This window comes from Protomyctophum parallelum (genome assembly GCF_964188405.1).
Source record: "Protomyctophum parallelum genome assembly, chromosome: 20".
Lineage (NCBI taxonomy): Eukaryota > Metazoa > Chordata > Actinopteri > Myctophiformes > Myctophidae > Protomyctophum > Protomyctophum parallelum.
Genome location: NC_139718.1, coordinates 24653907 through 24669389, shown reverse-complemented (window position 1 = coordinate 24669389; position 15483 = coordinate 24653907). Strand labels below are relative to the sequence as shown.

General features: G+C 40.7%; 1 protein-coding gene across 1 annotated transcript in view; it reads right to left on the bottom strand.

The window, feature by feature from the left end:
• stag1a (STAG1 cohesin complex component a) overlaps window positions 1-12838 on the bottom strand; it is a 61213-nt gene extending 48375 nt beyond the window's left edge. Inside the window, exon 1 of the mRNA XM_083792425.1 lies at window positions 12685-12838. The gene's annotated coding sequence lies outside the window, so the exon portion shown is untranslated. The remainder of the gene's footprint in view (window positions 1-12684) is intronic.
• Window positions 12839-15483: the final 2645 nt, after the last annotated feature.

The following is a 15483-nucleotide window of genomic DNA, read 5'->3' as shown; positions in this document are numbered from 1 at the left end:
GTGGAGGTGATTTGGCATGGAACAGTGAATCAATAGTAAAGCAGAGGCTGTGTAAATAACCTCCAAAGCGTGCGTGTGTGCACACACGCACGCACACAAGGTCTTTATACTTTCAATATGGTTCTTAATCTTGCCACCTGGAGGATTTGTGTTCAGGGCAGGCCCTGTGCCAATTGAAAGCAAGCCTTTCTGTCTGAATCTAAATTCTAATAATAGCATTATACAGTAGAATCCTTCACCAGCATACATAATAATCTCCTCAGTGACTGGCTGCCTCCCCTAGAGTCTGTGTTTGCTAAATTGCCATGTTATCAATGTGTGTGCCTTTGCAACTGGAGGCACCTTGGAATCTTGGATGCCCCCCTCTGGGATCAATAATGGATCACCTTCTAGTTCCAGTCAAAACTCACAGGAAAACACACAGAGCTAGTAGCTACATCTCAACACTGCAGTAATGTTTCGGTATATCTAAGGGTTCTATCATGGCACTCTACTGAATAGAGTATGCTTTTACAAATTCATTCTACAGTGAAGGAAAAGCTTCTGTGAAATTCGATGCGCAAATGGAGATATGGATTTATTATTATTTATTTCAAAAAATGCCATATTTATCAGCAGCGTACAGTGGTGCCCTGAACTTTGCATAGATTACTGTTGGTATTCCTATTTTTGGCATGTCATGGGGTGATTTCTTTTTTTTAAATAGCAATACTGCTATTAAATCATCATCATACATCACATTCCGTGCTCTGCCAATCAAATCAACACAAATGTCATTGCGGCCAATCACTCTTCACTTTTCTGCCCTAACTTTTATCCTCAATATGTATTTGCTCAGCCAATCAAATCATCACTATGGGGTGATCAGCCAATTCATCAGCCAATGTTTGTGTTCACACAAACCCTCAAAGCTTGGCATAGGATTAGCATTCAAAAAGGATGGGGGGCTTAAGTGGCTAAGCATACTGTTGTTCTGCTCTCAGTGTCAGTCACTCTGTGTGAAAGAGCACCAGTTAAAATGCCCTCAAATAAAAGGTAAAAATGAAAACAGACTTGCATCTACTAGCTCACACCCTCTTCACACAGGCTCTCGCTCTCTCTTCCCCCTTTATTCAGTGAGAGCAAAGCATCGCTGGCAGCCTTCTTTCTCTGAGCCGTCTGTCTAAAGGCTCACCCTTTAATAAGGTGTTCCAGTCCACAAAGCCTTGCTTTTACTGCCGCTGAATGTAGAAAAAAAAGAAAGGAAGAATGTGGGATCAACTGCCACCAGTGTCAACAAATGTGTGCATTTCCTAGACTTAAACTCACAGGGGGACAGCTGTAGCATTTTCTAAAGTCCCAAGCAAATAATACTCAGCTATGGAGTATCCTCAAATAAAACTAAAAGCTTGACGAGCCTTTATAAACACGTAAATAAAATCACACCCGTGTGAAGTGAGGGGCGCTCTTATCATCGTACATCATAATACATCATCTCATTCCGGCCAATTCCAGAGTTTGCGTCCACCTTCGTCTTCAATGTTTGAGTTTATGCAATGTTTGTGTTCAAAACTGTCCATTCATTGTTTGTGTTGGGACAAACTCTCAAAGCTGGCCATTCATTGTCAATGGCATTCAATGTACACCCTCAAAGCTGGACATAGGAGGGGCTAGCACCCCTCACACATTATCATGATCATTATCATGGAAAATGATTTGACGTGGATTTGAGCTTCAGTGTTGGAGGCTGACTAGGCATGCCATGAACTCACTGGAGGTGAGCATGTGTTGATTGAATTGTCACTGTCAACAAATAAAAGCATGCATTAGCCTCATAGTGGGTTGAGAAATTGAATTCAGGCTGCTTTCAGGCCTACTTGAATTGAATTGAGTTTTCTGGTTGGATATACACCTATTTTTTTTTACCTATTATTTTTCTTTGTGCAAAAAGCTTAAATTCACTTTAGGCTTCTTCTTCTATTGGCATTCAAATGATGAATTAAAATCATGAATAGAGCTGGCAGAAGGCACTGAAAAGCTGCTATTGGGGTGGCAGTCCAAGCCTTGGACTCCAAGGGTTAACGTCGCTTAAGTAGGACTCATCAAATGTCCCTGGGACTCATCTGAAAGACCATCCCTGCAACCCCGGGATACATTAGATTGAAAACCTATTTACATCATGACATACACATGCGTCACTGTGCGTTAGATTGAAATGGCATATATATATATGTGTCAATGAGTTAACGCTCAGCTGATCCATTTTGCAATTGAGGGACTCACTTCCAGACAGAAGAAATGTACAAGTTGTCAAGGCATGATCTGTCTTTTTAACGAGAGACGAAGTTCAACTTCTTCAGCACGGTGTAATTGGTTTCACGTTGGGTTAAGGTTTCACGTTGGGTTAAATCAGGGTGAACTCTCTTCTCAAATACAAGATCATCACATGGATTAAAGTTCTCAGTTGCCACGACTGATTTCATGCATTGAGCTTTTAGATTATTTGAGCTTTGCGGTTATTGTAATATTATAGCATTAGAGTGGTTAAAACACGTTAAACGCCCAGGGTTATTTAATCCATTAAATCAGAGCACCCAGCGATTTATAGCAGCGGAGCACATTTAGCGACGCACCAGGCACTATCCCGGATGTAGCTGTAGCTTGATGTAGCCAAAACACTCCCGAGGCGATGGACAACAACGGGAGGTATGATTAATTCTAACGCGACTAGCGACGGGACCGCGATGGGCCGTCTAACACATAATCTTTGCTTAGAATTGGACGGAATGATTTAGATCAAGAGTTATTCACGTTTTAAGATTTTCGGTCTCATTGGCTAAAATGGAGGGGGGGGATGTCCTTGTCCTTGCCGCTCGGGATGTTTTAACTAGCAACTTTTTCATGTTCTTCCAATAGAATGGATATTATATAAAAGCAAAGGTCAAAGCCTCGGTCTGTGATTTCTTCACCTCGTTGGCAGTATATAGAACAGCGGGAACAATGTTACTAAAACATTTATCATTTTACATATTGTGTTAATTGTTTCGGAAACGGCGCCTAGTGTGTGGGGCTCCTTTCACACTAGGACTTGTACATACAATATCTGTCAGTCGTGAGATATTATTTTTGCTTGAATCCGTGTCATCATGCCATACAACACCTGTGAGACACACAAGTCAAGGCTGTACAGTCCCTTTTATGATTCATGAATAACACGTCAGACTGTGTACACCACTTTACACACAATTTACAACAGCTTAGTATGCAGTGTACTAAAGCTGAAGTATATGCAGTGCATTCATACGCTGTGTTCTTGTTGCATTGTATGAAGCTATTGACATCCAGTTCTACTGGCTTATTAATACTAGTCCTTACCCGTTCTGAATATATGAACAGCAAATCATGGTCAGTGTGCGATGTAATAGATCACATTACTGATAGGGGGGGAATTGTTTACAGATGGTCTTGGGAAGTTGGGTTGGGCACAAAAGTATAGGCTAATTAAATGCTGTAGTACACCATTGATGTGTGACCATTGATGTGTGATGTAAATATGGTGGTGATATTCTGCCTATAAATGGAAGTTATTGAATATTTTCAAGTTCGGTGTTGCACTTTGTAGACGGTCCCTAACCGCTCACAGTCTGCTGCCCATGGAGATATAATAATAATAATAATAATAATAATAATAAAGCTTTATTTGTATAGCACCTTTTTAGAACAAGTCACAAAGTGCTTTTACAGAGACATATATAAAAACATAGCAAGGAGAACACACAATAGAATAAAATACATGACAATAACAACAAGAAATCAATAAAATCACAAATCACATGGGTAGGGGGTTGAATGCAGCTTTGTAGAAATGAGTTTTAAGGAGTGATTTAAAACGGGGCACAGACTCGGCAAGCCTGATCTCTATAAGCTATTAAACGGTGAACGCGGAGGTTGGCTTTTTGGGCTTCAAAGCAAGTTGTAGTTTGTTCTTTATATAATCAGGATAAGAATTTGATGTTTTGTGTGATTTAGGAACGTGTCGTTGTCATTGCATCTGTCTGTATGTATTTTGTCATTGTGTTGTTCTGACGGCACGGGATCTGTCTTCCCCAAACGTCTCCATTTGGCCACCCCGAGACCCCGACAGATAAGCATTCCGTTGTGATCGTGCTGTTCAGTGTGTCACGCAGCCACGCTGGGTGCGCGCAGGGCTGTAACCTGTCGTTGTCAGTGTCCAGGCTTTCAGCGTGCATGTAGCCCATGTGTATGGCACTATTTTTGTATTTGATGATTTCACTCATTCACTCATATATCAGTTTTACATGCTGCTTAGCTTGCTTGTAAAACTTGAGTTGCCGTTTAGTATATTTATTGTATGCTTTGTTTTCTACACTCTCTTGACTTGTACATGGACTGAGAGGATTTAGTGTCGTGCAGTTGTGATGGCCAACCTGTCTTCTGGACTGGACTTTTCAATGTGAATTTTCTTTATAATTCTGGGATCTTGTCATGCTAATTACAAATTAATTTAGCAATTCTGTCACTTAGCTAGGTTTTCACAGAGACGCACTTCATACATACACCTTACACCAGTTATTTAGAGCAGGTTGTTATAATGAATCTGTCATATTGTCTTGTGTGATCACAATGCATATGACACATGACATTTACAAGCAATCGATATTATTGATAGCAATCGATAGTGAGTTTCACATCGATTGATAGCAATCGATAGTGAGTTTTACATCTGTCTGGTGGTGTACGTTTGGAATAGCGTTAAAAGGGTTAGAAGGACAACGGAGCTAAAGGGCTCTGCTGTCTTGTGGTAGAGACTGTAATAAGGTTTGATTTATATGCCAATTAATTCAAAATCATTGAGATTAATATGGCAATGAATTCTAAATCATTGAGAATTCAGGTCATTGAGAGAAACACTCAAGGTAATTCAGGCTCAACACTGACTTTCATTATGAGTCCATTGCTAAGGAGAATAATTCAGGTTAACTTCAGTGCAATCCAGAACTCTACATAGCAATTACATGTATTACTCAATTCACAAGTATCTAATGTAATACTGACAATTAAAGCAGCAAATGTGAGAATAACAATATTTAGGTAGTCATGCGTGCGTTGCCAGACTGTTGCCTCTCGCAATTTTCAAATGCTTCCTTCATACAGTCTGGACTCTGGAGCAATGGAAGCACTGATCATGAGTAAAATATAAAGCGGAAGTGGAGCCTCCCCCTCACTTCCGTTTCGTCTTTACAGTTGCGCTAATTTATCCTAATATAAATATAAATCATCTATGGTGCAGCTTGCTGCTTAGAAGAAATATAAATGAAAAATAAGCTCGAAAGATATTTTAAAATATATATTTTTAACGGAAATGACTTACTCGGATTTCGGGAGGTGTACAGTAGTTCCAGAGTCAGACTCTATATAGCATTTTGGAGATTGTGGAATAGTTGTTACTTTAAAACGTCTAACCTTTTCTAGGTTTACAACCGTCATCACCACTACTATGGTGTTTTCGAAACAGAGACTGGGTTTAGTTTGAAAACTTCAGTTTTTTGTTTGGATGGTTGGAAAAAGAGACATTTAGAAAGCAATGACCACGTTTGCTTCCCGACTGGATCACACCATTCACCTTCACTGATTCGTCACACCCCTATCACATAAGCCCGTTCCGGAAGAAAACAAAAGACATCGGCCTTGACCAATAGTTAAATCAATATGTATAATTACAGGTGTTGTTGACCTTGCTGCTAGCAGCTTAATTACAGGTGTTGCATTTTACAATTACCGTGTCCACTGTCAAGTAGCATGATCAGCCCTACATGAAGTGCTGATTTGGGATGGATTCAGACAGAACCAGTACCTAATGGGATCAGAAAACCTTTTACTTTCCAGAGAAAACCTTTTACTTCCCAGATTGGCCTTGATCAACCTTAGCTAAAAGCTGCAAGTGTGGACAACAAAATTGAAGGTACCTGTGTATATTCTAGCTTGCATTGCATTTCCTGTGAAACTCCGGAAAACCACGAATCCGTTCATTTTGGACTGTCCCGAAAAGTTGTGAGAAGTGAGTTAACCAATAACAAGTGTACGTGGTCATGTGATATGTGCCTTCAGGCACATGAACTTAAGTTACCTTTTCCAAAATTTGGCATTACTTTGCTACATTAAGACCTATATGTCCCTGTTAATTCTGTTGCACTCGCCACAAAGGAAAAGGAAAATCCATCCTTGCAGTCTGTGGTGATTGCATAATAATCTACCATATTCGATGGGTCACAAAATGTGACCCACAGCTGAGGGTATTACAGGTTTTGCTTACATTCATTTGTTGCATGTGTGGGACATGGCAAAGATGGAGAGAAGACAGAGAGGTTGCCCTTTAGTACGGTCGTGGAAGTATTCACACTATTTATTTTTTTATTGGTGAAATTGGTGAGAACGTCAATGCAAATGAGCCTTGATGAAGCCCATCACAGCTCCAGAACACTCCACTTTCTCGCAGGTGGGTTTTAATCATTGTTCATCACCATCGGTAATGCAAAAATAATAATAATGCAAAGTTGCTTTTCTCAAAAGGTCATTCTGTAACGTACCAGGATACTTTTTTTGTTGTTTTTTGAGGCTTTCGCCTTTATTTTTTAAATATTTTTTATAGAGGGACAGACAAGGCAGGAAATGGGGGAGAGAGATGGGGGGGGTGACATGCAGTAAAGGCCGTCAGGATCGGGAGTCGAACCCACGCATTGCCAATCTCGGACTACCGGCCAAGGTGCCTGGCCCAGGCCACGTACCAGAATACTTTTTATTGGCAATAAATAATCCTGTAATGAAACAAGTTACTTGTTCCTCCGGTTCCTATTGGAACATTGGGCAACGAGTCCTCTCCATTTACTCCAGTCTCTGGCGAGAAATCCTCAGAAATTACAGTTATGTCCAGGGAACAGGTAACTCGCAAGTCGCATTCATAATTTCTTCTTTCAGTCCTCATCCACGCATAATGGATGGCTTGGACACACAGGTGCTTATATTTCAAATGATTAGCATGCAACTTTCTCATTGTCTATCTTTGTGAAATTGTCCCAAACCATGCTCGCTCTCGCTCTTGATCTGTCTCCGACATATGCCCCAGTGAGCAAATGTGTGTTTGTTATGCAAATTAACCAAGAAGCTGATAAGCATAATTATACGGATAATGGATATATGCTGAATACTGAATAACCGTTGACATCCCTAATAGTAATACAATATGACTACAGTATTCACAGTCACACACAGTGAAAACTAAGCAGTCTTCAAAAATAGCCAGTCAATTTTGCTCTCCTTTTGAATTCCACTGACCTGAAGTCAAAGGCTTACTTGATTGACTACGATTTGAGACGTGCTAAACTTAGCTTTGCAGTGATCATTTAAATCTGACATAAGGAAACCCACGTAAGCGGCCAAGCTTTTCATAAGAAGGCTTTGGTATGGTAAGCTGCTTGCTGCATTAAAGTCTTTTAGATGGCATCTAGTAAATCATTATCAATGAGGTGAGCAAGCAGGACCTGTGAAACTGCCAATAAACACACTCAGAGTGTGAAGGGATATTTGTGATTGGCTGACTTTAGCTGTACATCCAGGGCGAGCAGGGGAAATGTAAATTATACTATCCATATTATCTGTTGCATTGATTAATATCTTGCACGTTGTACATATTGTACGTTGTACGTATTACAATATAATGTTATGATAATGAGCATTCAGCACTAGTGCAAACTCTCCTGAGTGGGTGTAGGGCTGTTAACATTCCTCAAGAAGTAAATGTGAATATTGGTCTTAATTGGCCTGAATATTGAATATATAGAAAATTACTTATTATAAACAGGATACCAGCGGACGAGGGACAGTGCACATGCTTCTTGGATCCGATAAAAGGATATTTATTTGTTTTTATAACTTCATACATTGTTTTTTGTGTTGTCCCTGTCAAATAAACATTTTTTTTATATAATAAAACTAATTAGAATATATCTTTTCCCCCCATATTCGAGGAATATTTGAAAATCGAAGTGCACTTTAAGGCCACTTTAAGGCTTGGTGTCATGTACAAAACACAACATGTAGTGTATCTTTCCTATGTCTGCAGTGACCAATAAAGCAGTGGTTCCCAAACATTTTAACCCATGACCCAAAAGAGAAATCAGACGTTTGCCTAGTGAAAATAGCAGATCCACAAGCTCACAATACTTCTCAAATGGTTAGGATTCTCATCTGAGCGACCCCATTTCTTATCAATCCGCCTTTTAGATTGAGATATTTTGTGTGCAAGTGGAAATTTTGGCCTGAGAGTGGTACTAGGGTTCATCCTTCGGGAAGCATGAAGATGCATAACAACAGTATGCACTAAGCATGTAACAATATGTTTTATTTATTTATCGATATCGCAACAAAGAAATGTCACAACATTATCATGGGTGTGTGACAGTATTGTATTATTTATTCTCAGTAGAGTTCTCCAAACTGTTTTCAGTCAATGCCTAATTTCCATTCCATTCACACAACCACAGGTTAACATGGTAAAAGCTACAAGACAGCTGAAATTCAAAACAGAGATGGCCTGGTGTGCAGTTGGCCCATTCTAAATACTCTTTTTCTTGCTGTTGTGCGTCAGTTGAGCCCCGCCCCTCTTTAGCCTGGCACAGCTGCAGCCAGGAACAATTACACACATCACACTGACTGATTTAATGCTGGTTGAACAGGTTCAATCATTTGTTGTCCACCCCCCCCCCCCCTTCCATGCTGAATACAGTAGTTACAAATAAGAAATATAATTCTAGCTATAGCCAAATATCTTGATCTTGATTTATTATTATTTTGAATTCAAATCTGTAAGTGGGACACCCAGTCCTTACAGGTCTATTATAGGGACAACCAGTTCAGGCTGTGAGCCAAGAAAAGCCAAACGTTAGATAGATTTATCCCACTTATCTTACAGTAGCTGTACCACAACCACAATGCCTGAGAAAACTGAAAATAGCAGTCCAGAGAGGCTAAATCCAAAGAATTTCAATTTTAGCCTTGCTGTAGAACTAAGCATTTATAGTAAGGTCTGTAATTGTGAAATCCTTTAAGAAGCAGAAATAATTAACATGTAAACATGTATATTACTTGCAGATATAATATATTAATTCTATCTACAGTAGTTGCAAGGAGGAGCACATGCATATCAAATTGGCTGGTGCGGTCAAGGAAGACAAGAATGCTGAGAACAACTTGCAAGTCCTTCTCCAACAAGTGGCCTCGTTTTTCTCTCTTTTTTTTGTGCATGCAACACCACATCAATGATGATACTATTTGCACGTACTTATATTTTTGATCTGGTGGACAGTATGTTTGCCAGCAGACTAGGACAGAGCCTCACAGCTCAACCCATGCCTATTGTTTTGTTTGCAGTGGTTCCAACGAGACTGTTTTCATTTCGACCAGGCTGTTGGAATAGCAGTTTTAGCTATAATGACCAGATAGTTACCACTGCACTGGTATCACTAAAATCAGCTAAAATGAACGTTAGACACAGTAGACCTGACAAGCTGCAAACTAAGTGCCACAGTGCTTTTCAACACTTTGTGAGCTTGTTGATCTGTCATTTCTGATGCACAATATTACCATAAACAGTAGCATTTTTAATGAGAAATAATTAAAATATCATAATTCATCTCAAATCTAATTATGTAAAAATTGTATCTTGAATCCAGTATCATGAATCGAATCGTCAGTTGAGTGAATCACTACATTCCTCATTTCAACAGTGGCAGTGACACTACATTTTGTCTATTGTTATGTTATTATGATTCAACAATACCCTGCCAACCATGCCTCTTTACAATTCCTGGGATTAGGTGTAACAGAACCTGGGATTAGGGGTAACAGAACCTGAGATTAGGGGTAACAGAACCTTGAAGGCAGATTGACAGGAGGGAAGGCCCTGATAGTCCAGTATTTGGGACACCAAAATTCAATAAATTAGTATAAATTAATACAGAAAGCTATTTAAAAATAGCAGAGTGCAGAGTGAGTCTGGACAACAATGTCCTCTGGCGTTTTGCAGAAAACTGTGGCCTTGCAAATCATGTTGCATAAAGATGAAAAATATTAATTATATGGAAAATAGAACGTTCTAAATTCCACCAATTTTATTTATAGTTTGTCACATGCCTGTTTTAGTGCTGCAGTACACACATTCTGTTTTACCAATCTGGGAACAAATCGGCAAAAAATGATTAGAATTTGCCTCTGAGGGCCGCGCCTGCGTTTGGGTGTAGAGACCGGATATCAGGGGTTTGCTCGTAATTCCGACATCCCATTACTCCGACTACGTGGCTTCGCGTTAGGGTTAGGAATGGGGAGAGTCGGACCAACGATACGTTGGATAATGTGTCGTCGGAACAATGACACGTGTTTCGATATATTTTCCATTTATTTTGCAGCCCTAATATACAGTATGAATGAATATATTTACAGTCTATCAACAGGGTGAGTGTCCTGCAGCTCTGTCTGTAGAGCTCTCGCCTTATTTGGCCCACAATGTCATGGGTATATTGTGTCATTCAGCGTCTGATTATTGTGTCATGTGCTAAGTAAATAGGAGCTGATGGTAGGGTGTTGCGTTAATGCACTCCACCTCAGCAATCCATGATCTCCCAGGGATCTAGGACAGCTCTAGTGCATTGAAACGGAGATAGACTCCCACTGTAAATGGTAAAAGGTGCATTTATATAGCACCTTTATCCAAGGCGCTTTACATAGATTGTGCATTACATTCACCCATTCACACGCACATTCACACACAGATGGGAGAGGAAACCATGCAAGGCACCAACCAGCACATCAGGACAGGAGCAATTAGGGGTTCAAAGTCTCTGGAGGAGCCCAGGTTCAAACTGGCAACCTTGCGGTTACCATCCAGCCACTCTACTCCTGAGCCACCGCCGCCGGTTGTCTCGGCTGATACAGACAATAAAACTCTCTGATCTACTACTTATGAATGGTTCATTTGGTTTAAAGCATATGGCAATGTAGTCTAACCAGTGGTGAATATGGAATAGAAAAACATCTATTCAAATTGATTTATATCACAAATTACCAGATTTGGTGGTTATATTTGGTCAATATTGGTCATTCCTCCTTACATAAAATGGAGTGATCAAAGGTCCAGAGTGAACAGAGACCATGTTGCGGCATGAACCACAAACAGTAAAATGAGAACATACAGCTAATGAATGGTTATTATTGGACATAGCATCCTACATAGTGGGGAAATCACATAATCAATCGGCTACTGATTGTCTAATTTCACATGATCGCAATACACTTGGCTGGCAAGTGGCAACTGTGAAATGCAGGAGAGAGATGTACTCCCAAGACTCTCAAGGTAAATCACCCAATATAAAAGGGAATCAAATAACACATCGACTGATAAGAGTTCACATGTATTTCTTGGTTGTGTGTGGCTGGGTCTTTTCACTTTCATTATGAACTTTTCCAGGTCATCATCTTCTGTGTCACATCTTCCTAGATGCATTAAGTGATCATCTACAGATAAGTGGCCTCAGCAAGCTCCAGACAAGCAGGCATAGGCTGGTAGAAAGAAAATCACATGGCTCTCAAACTGTAAACAAAGCTGTTATGCAACAATCATGGAATCATGTACACTGCCTGGGGCGACTGTGACCTGCTATAACTATCCCTAACTCATCAGCTGTTTAGTGTGTGTGCAAAAGTCTGCAGGCGACCAGTTAGCCTACTAAAAAACCTGTAGGACTCAACAGTCACCAGGGTCAGCTTTCAGGAGCCCATCCCCCATTGTGACTCACGTTTCCCCGCTCAATGTTGCCTGCTTCCCGCACAGAAGGGGGCGGGAATGGAAAGAAACGCCATAATAATGTAACACATGCATGCACGCAAGTTCATAAGACCAGGTGAAAACACCCCCCTGGGTTGTCATTCGTGATATTAAAACAATGCATTAATCTGGGATCTGACGCATCACCACAACAAAATTAGTCTGCTAAAACTTGAAACATCAAAGGGCGGGATATTCGTGTTGATACAAGAAAGAAAAAGTAACAGTCAAGAAGCAGAGATCGCATCCCACATCCTTAAATAGATGCATATGCAAGTAGCAGAACGGCAAAAGGCGAATAACAATGAAGTCCACAACCAACGTGGCAAGTAGCATTCGCACAGATGACAATAACCAACGCGCTGCACGACGAGCGGGCAGCAATACTGTACAATCATAATAGGAGTCTGCAAATGAGGGGGGGGGGTGCTCACAATTCTGCACTTCACTGCCTTGCAAGAGGCACAAAACACGTCACACCGCATGGCTTTATATTGTTGACGAGCCAAACTCTCGCGTCTGGTGGCTATTTGTATCAAAGAGGGGAGTGTTGTTGCGGCCACCACTTGCCTTCTAGCAAGTGGTCTTTGCTGAAAATATTCGAGCTAGCTTGCGAGGCTAATCGCTCAGCTCTGTGTAACTGACTGGGGGAAGAGAGAGAGGGAGAGAGAAAGCACATTCACCTCCGTTAGCTACAGCGCCCATCCCCCAACTAACCAGCCTTCCCCCGTTCTGTGTCCACCATCTTTAATCTGTGCTCCGTCTCTCTTCCCACCGCTCAAAACATGACCAAAACACAAGTCACTCACCTTTATCGACCATCGCTGAGTCAAAAAGGACCTTCCGAAATAATGAATCGATATTTGTGTGTATATTGTGCGTATATTAATATTGAAAATTGGCCGTGCGAGCGGAACCGCGCCTTGGAGAAGAGCAGCAATCCTAAACTGCCATCTGGTGGTATTTTTCTCTCTGTAATGCAGCAGGAACGGCGCAGCCTCAGACCGAGACAAAGCTGCCCCCTGGCGGACACACCGCGCGGCGGACACGCGCCCCAGGGGCGAGGATGGGGAGGGAGGGACTGCAAGACCCCGCCAACATAACACTCGCGGGGACGCGCACACGAGAGGAGAAGGGGGGGCCCTCCCCCCTTTCTCTCTCTCTCTTTCTCTCTGTCTCTCTCTCTATATATATATATCTCTCTCTATATCTCTCTATATCTCTCTCTCTGTCTATCAATTTGACAATTTGGGTCACATGTCCCAAAGGCTACCCTGGAAAATATTGAATTGACAAAATAGGATAAGTTATAATATTATTGCGAGGGGTATAGTGAATTATAGTGAGAGAGAAATATAAGGAGTGAGATAGACTGTAGAACAGGGGTAGACAACCTTAGGCACGGCCGCACGGGTGCCACCATTGGCACAGGGGAGATTGATCACTGGCACACTGGCATAAGTCTGAGAGAGAGCTTTCTTCTTTTAAAACAAATCATTCAAATATTAGCCTATATTAGTTACATTTTTATATATTATTATCGTTTAATTCAAACCGATAACTGACTGGGAGGGAGTCTGGGAGATAGGCAGGGTATTGCTAATCTAAGTGTATTGATCATACATCCTGAAAGAAAATATTTCTATTAGAAGAAGAAAACATAAAGGCTGTTGTTATGTTTAGTATTATGTATTTGAGTTGTACTTGAAATGTACTGTAATTCTGCAAACTGTTAATAAATACTTAAATCAATCAATCAATCAAAAAAGCCTATGGACAATCAAAATCAGTTGATGACTGACTATCAAGAAAACGAAAACATCAAGAATACAGTTATTATTTTACTTCTGCCTTTAAAATGCACTTTAATTTGTCTAAATTGAAATGGGCCTACAAATAAACCTGCATTTAATTTCTCAATAAACGTAATTACACATCAGCTTGAATGTACATTACATTATAAATTAGAGTCCTACTCTACATATTTCCAGCAAGAACTCAATTAAACCTATTAGCTTCACTTAAAACAATACCATATATCTTTGCACGCGCATGCGTGCGCTGTGTGTGTGTGTGTGTGTGTGTGTGTGTGTGTGTGTGTGTGTGTGTGTGTGTGTGTGTGTGTGTGTGTGTGTGTGTGTGTGTGTGTGTTAGTGTGTGTGTGTGTGTGTGTGTGTGTGTGTGTGTGTGTGTATGCTTGTGTTAAGAGGACACAAAGGACTATTTTCTCACAACCTTCCTCTCTCACACACACACACACACACGCACGCACATGCGCGCGCACACACACACACACACACACACACACACACACACAGGCCACACTCATACACACACTTGGAGATGTTTGATCTGATGGACATGCCATGCTGTTGTTGTTGTCCATGGCAACAGCACGTAATGCTCATAAATACTTCAGCCACATCCCTTTAGGGTTGTTTGTTTCACAAGCACGTGTACGTGTGTGCTTGCACATGCCTTGCACACACACACACACACACACACACACACACACACACACGCACGCACACGTGCGTGCACGCACGCACATGCACATACACAAACAACCCCTTAGCTACAGGTTTTCTCACACAGGCATGTTTCTGCAATCAAACTTGTGATATTGTGCTCTAATGGATGGTCTAATGAGGCATTTGATTCCACAGGTTGGCACTTGTGACTTGCGCCAATGAGTATAAGCTGTAAATAAGTCTAATTGTCCCATTTAAGTCTAATTGTCCCATTTTTAGGCTACAGTAGACAAACATTGATGGTAGTTCTTGTCAATGTGTCGTGAAGGAAGTGAAATCTAAATTTTCGTACGGGTAAATATTTTTGGACTTTATACATGGGAAAGGTTTGCTGAGTGTGCATGCTATTTGTTTCAGCTGCAATGAACCACTGTCTCCTAACATTTACACAGTGCTTTACTGCTGTGTGCTGAGCATCTCCATGCAAGCTGTAAGAGTAAAGGGGCAGTAAGTGCCTTGCTCAAGGGCACAGTTGGGTTAATCATTCACCTCCCCCTCCACAGAGCCAGTTCAGTAGTCAAAAAATATATTGCGTTTCTTCTTTGACCCTAAGTCTTCTTTTTGACTACACTGATGTGATACAGTGATACATTTTATTTGTGGACAAATGTGCGATATGCATGGTCCGTAATGGAAGTCCTCTAAAGCAGCTCTGATCATTTACAAGGCATTTAGGTGACAATCTTATCCAGTTTCTTATGAAGATTGCAATACAATGATAAATTAAACATTTCCAAGTAGCTAATAGAGAAATGCATCATGGGTGTATAAACAGCAGCAGTGCCAAGACAAAAAATAAAAGATAAAGATTACATTGCATAATAATTAGGGCTGTCAAAGTTAACGCACTATTAACTAGTTAACTCACAATCCTTTTAACGGCACTATTTTTTTTAACGCGTGATTAATTCACTGAAGTTTGACAGAATGGTTGAGAGACGCATGGCAATTTTACACTGAAGAGTTGAATAATTGTTAAACAGCTGCATTACTTAAGTTAATTTAAGTCTACACAATTTAGAAAACATGTTATTTTGATCAACATGGCCTGTTGTCTCTCGTAATGGTACCAACATC